Raw genomic sequence first — 5329 nt, forward strand, 5'->3', positions numbered from 1 at the left:
CATATGACCTGGCTGGGTTTTGTGGGCTACTTTTAAGATTTTCTTTCCATTTTTGGTTTTCAGCAGTTTGCCTCTGATGTGATAGGTGTGATTTTTTAAATTATTTTTTAAAGGCTTATCATGTTTGTGGTTTTCTGAGCTTCTTGGATATGTGTATTGATGTATTTCATCAATTTCAAATTTAGTGACTATTGTCTCTTAAAATAATTTTTTTCCTATATCTCTTCTAACCTCTGGGACTCCAATTATTTATACTGCTTGAGAGTATGTTACGTGTCTTGGATACTTTGTTTTATTTTATTTTATTTTTTTACTTTTTATTCTCTATCTACTGTCAAGATAGGGTCTATTGGCCTGCCTTTGAGTTCACTGATTCTTTACTCTGCTGTGTCCAAGTCTGCTAATAAGCTTATGCATTCTTCCTCTCTGACATCACATAATTCGATTCTGGTAGTTCCATTTGATTTTCCTTTTTACTGTTTCCATTTATGTGCTGAAATTCATCATATGCTCATATGTGTTGTCATCATTTTCTTCTAGACCCTTCATCATAGATGCTTTAGAATTCCTGAGTGATAATTCAGACATCTGGGTCATTGCTATATTTATTTCTATGAACTGTTTCCTCTTTTAAATGTCGGCCCCTTTTCCTCACTTCTTGGTGCATCTTGTGATTTTTTATTTTATGCTGAACATCGTGTTGGGATAAGACATATTCACCTCCTGAGAAGACGTGCCCCCTGTCAGGCTGATGGTGTGAGCCTGAGTCAATCTAACATGTAGCTGAGCTGTCTCTGGACTCTGTTGCAGAGTTGGAATCTTAAGTTAGATTCAGTTCGCCAAAATCTTCGCACATTGTGAAGGTGGGTTTGAAACTTTGCCTTTGGAGAGCTTGGGATCAGAGCACCAGCCACACCCCCTTTAGATCTTTGTGCCTTGCAAGACCAGCTACGAGCTTTCCAAACCACAGCAATGCTCTTTCTGCTTTACAGCCTGCCTGCCAGCATTTTGAGTTTCTGGTGCGTTCTCTTTGCTCTCTAGACCCATTCCTGGCTTTCTGCACCTGGGGGCATCTCTTTCTGCCTTTGGGCACTGCCCTCAGCCTTTGTACTTGGTGAATTTCCACGGATTTTTGTAGCGATTCATCTCCGTTCTCCTGTTCTCCCAGCTTTTGGCATTTATTTTGTTCCTAAATATATTCTTGCCTTCTTACTTGCCTACCGTAAGCCTCCTTTTTTTATTTCTGAATTATGTATTAACAAATAGTCTGTGTTCATTCTAGAATATATGAATGTTCTATATTCATTTAGATTTATGATACCTTGCTATATTGATATCTTCAACTCTGTTTGGGGAAAAAAGGGAAAAGCATGAAAAACAAAGAAACATGCTTGCTTTGGCAGCACATATACTAAAATTGGAACCATGCAGAGAAGATTAGCTTGGCCCCTGTTCAAGGAAGACACACAAATTCGTGAAGCGTTCCATGTTTTTAATAGACCCACAGACATAGAAAACAAACTTATGGTTACCAAAGGGGAAAGTGGGGGGAGGGATAAATTAGGAGTTTGGGATTAACAGATACTCACTACTATATATAAATTAGATAACCAACAAGGATATACTGTAGAGCACAGGGAACTATACTCAGTATTTTGTAATAACCTATAAGGGAAAAGGATCTGAAAAATAATGTGTATATACACATATATATATATATTTTATATATATATGTGTGTGTGTGTGTATATATTCTTTTATATATGTATAACCGAATCACTTTGCTGTACACCTGAAACTAACGCGACATTGTAAATCAACTATACTTCAATCAAAGAAAGGAAAGGAAAAGAAGAAAAAAACAAAGAAGCAAATAAATGGGAGAAAAGTCCCAAGTTTCATAAACCTTACCTAAATAGATTTCTCATTTATACAGAACTTAAGCTTATGAATGAAATTATATAACTCTGGTGCAAGGTGAGTGTATCATTCAGGGTCCACTAGAGAAACAGAACCAGTAGGAAATAGATAGATGATAGATAGAGACGTATTTCAAGGAATTAGCTCACACAATTATGCAGTTGGGATGAGTGAGTCTGAAATCCGTAAGGCAAGCCATCAGGACAGGCTGGAAACTCTGGGGCAGGATCTGATACTGCAGTCCACAGGCTGAATTTCTTCTTCAGGGAAAGCTCATTTCTGCTTTAGGTTCTTTCAAGCTCTTTGATTAGATTGTGCTGACCCAGATTATCCAGGGTAATCTCCTTAAAGTCAACTGATTGTTGATGTTTACCACATCTACAAAATAACTTCCCTGTAACACCTACACTAGTGTTTGACTGAATATCTGGGTGCTACAGCCTAACTCTAGGTTGACACGGAAAACTGTCTATCACAGTAGGTAAGGGCATATTCTACAAGGTGGTACAGTATGTGTTAAGGAATAGACATTAAGGAAGAAAATAGATGTAAGTGAGAAAATGAAAGGGTTCCTTATCTGTTCATCATCCCACAGAAATGCAGGCTGGGGTTGGATATTCTCGACAGTGCTTGGGTCTGTCATTCGAGGAACCTCTCTGTATATGTTCCTTTCTTGTAAGCCTGAGAAAAATCCTACTAAACATTGTCTGGGTTTAGTAGGCATTGACTGCTACTGAAATTGTCTGAGAGAGCCAGCTGCCCAGCACCTTGAGACCCCCAGGCCCATGGGAAGGTGTAGCCCCTTCTGTCGGGGGAAGAAGCCTCACTCAGATGCAGCCCCTATGCCAGCAGAAACGGGGACCCTGCTTCCAGCTGGCCCATTGTCCATGCTACCCTGAGTGAACTCCTGGGGCCCCTTTCAGTTCATTCTGTTCATTGCATCAGAACAGTCTACAGTGCATACATCAAAATGTTAATAGAAGGCATTTTGCTTTGGCAAGATGCAATTATGTGATCATGGTTCATTTATTTTTTCTATCTTTCTGTATTTATAGAAGTTTTTACAATGTGAATATATTAATTTTATAATAAAAATCAATACAATGGGGCTTCCCTGGTGGCGCAGTTGTTGAGAGTCCGCCTGCCGATGCAGGGGACACGGGTTTGTGCCCCGGTCCGGGAAGATCCCACATGCCCGTGAGCCATGGCCGCTGAGCCTGGGCATCCAGAGCCTGTGCTCCGCAACGGGAGAGACCACAACAGTGAGAGGCCCACGTACCGAAAAAAAAAAAAAAAAATCAATACAACGAATAACATTTTGAATAAAAATAGAAATGAGTTGATATGTCATAAGGAAGAAAATAAGATTCTTAATAGTTTTTCCTTTTCCGTGCGTCTCCGCCTGTAATTACCATAAGCATCTCCCTGAATGTACAGCCTGGAGTGTCTGTGTGATAGCAGTGGTACGCAGGGACAACAAAGGATTCCCTAAAGCTTGGGAGAGCTTCCCTTCGTGGGAAATGGGATAGTTTGTACATTCAGAATATTGGAAATGGTTAATCCAAAGTCTTGTCCTTTTTTCAACTAGACTGGCCAATCTTTATGAAAAAAAAGTATTTGAATCATATCCTAAAGCACCTTGTGCCTTAATAAAATTAGCTCAGTAACTTTGCTACTATGCTCTCTTTGTTCTTCTTGCTTTATGAGAAACTGTCAGATTGGTATAAAATTTAGATAAGAAATTGTGGCACATGAAGAATTTGAAAGGGGAAGAAGGGGGTGGTACTCATACATTCTGCATCCCTTGCTGTACACTTTAGTCAAAAATAGTTTATATTATCAGAAGTGGGAAAAGATGAACAGACAGAAAAAATATTAGGCTGCGCTACCAGGAATACGGAAACAAAACAGGACCCTATGAGGCCTTCCCAGGAGAGAAGCCCCCTCCCCCATGCCTCCCTCTGCCTGCGTTCTGTCTGTAGAAAAACTTTAGCTGGAGGGTAAGTTTAATCAGAGAAATAAGAAAATGCAGAAACAAAGGAAAAGCAAACAGGACAAAGTAATAATAGTTTAGTCATTAAGCAAAGTCAAGGACCTGTAGTTTCTCCTCAAGGGCTATAGATATTATTCTGAGCCATATTTTTCGAGCTGTTTTGTAAATACTGAACCCTCCACCAGGTGGAAGAAGTTAACTGCATGATGACCAGACTGTAACCATGGCATAGCTGCCACAGTTCTGAGAACTGACATCAAAGAAATGGGAACAAACTGACCCTGGAACTGAAGATTAACTGTTCCTGAAACAATCAAGATGACACTGATCAGACCATCGCTGGCCAGTTTCAAGATGACGGTCAGAGCTGACTGTGCTGTTTCTGCATGGAGCCCCCTCCCTCCGCGGATACACCCCTGAAACTCGCCTTTAAAAGCTCTTGCTCACTGATCGGCAGTGGGAGAGTCAGCCTTTGGACGTGAACTTTCCCTCTCCCCCAGTTGCCAGCCTCTGAAATAAAACAACTTTTCCTTTTCCCTTCTACCGACACTTGCCTCTCAAGCGTTGTCTTGTGAGCAGGGAGCAGCCAGACCTGAGCTCTCTAACAGTACTAGACCAAGGGTTGTAGTTTGTAGAGAAACAAATCTCGTAGAATATACCCCAAATATCCTGAAGGCTGAATTTTAATGTTTTTCAAACCAGTGTTTCTGATCATTTTCAAATCAATTTAATTAACAATATTCACGTAGTGCTAAGTGTCAGGAATAATAATACAGTAGTAAACAGAGCATACTAATGCTTGCCCTTGTAGAGCTAAATGTTCCAGTGAGGACAGACAGATGATGGACATAAAAAGTCAGTTACTTCCATGCCCTGGCTATTGTAAATAGAGCTGCAATGAATATTGGGGTGCATGTATCTTTTTGAATTATGGCTTTCTGCAGGTATATGCCCAGGAATGGGATTGCTGGGTCATATGGTAGTTCTAGTTTCAGTTTTTTAAGGAACCTCCATACTGTTCTCCATAGTGGCTGCACCAATTTACATTCCCACCAACAGTGCAAGAGGGTTCCCTTTTCTCCACACCCTCTCCAGTTTGTAGATTTTTTGATGATGGCCATCTGACTGGTGTGAGATGATACCTCATTGTAGTTTTGATTTGCATTTCTCTAATAATTAGTGATGTTGAGCAGCTTTTCATGTGTTTGTTGGCCATCTGTGTGTCTTCTTTGGAGAAATGTCTATTTAGGTCTTCTGCCCATTTTTTGATTGGGTTGTTTGTTTCGTTGATATTGAGCTGCATGAACTGGTTGTATATTTTGGAGATTAATCCTTCATTGGTTGCTTCATCTGGAGGGAAATCCAAGGAAGAGGGGATACATGTATATATGTGGCTGATTCACTTTATTGTACAGC

The 5329-nt window shown here is 40.2% G+C and overlaps 1 non-coding gene across 1 annotated transcript; it reads left to right on the top strand.

Moving 5' to 3' along the window:
* Positions 1-1387: 1387 nt before the first annotated feature.
* Positions 1388-1494, top strand: LOC115802415 (U6 spliceosomal RNA). Its single transcript, XR_004022881.2, has one exon. It is a non-coding gene; the product is annotated as a U6 spliceosomal RNA (small nuclear RNA).
* Positions 1495-5329: the final 3835 nt, after the last annotated feature.

The sequence above is a fragment of the Delphinapterus leucas genome, chromosome 4 (assembly GCF_059928025.1).
Source record: "Delphinapterus leucas isolate spDelLeu-1000000601 "Yukka" chromosome 4, BTC_Dleu_Yukka2, whole genome shotgun sequence".
NCBI lineage: Eukaryota > Metazoa > Chordata > Mammalia > Artiodactyla > Monodontidae > Delphinapterus > Delphinapterus leucas.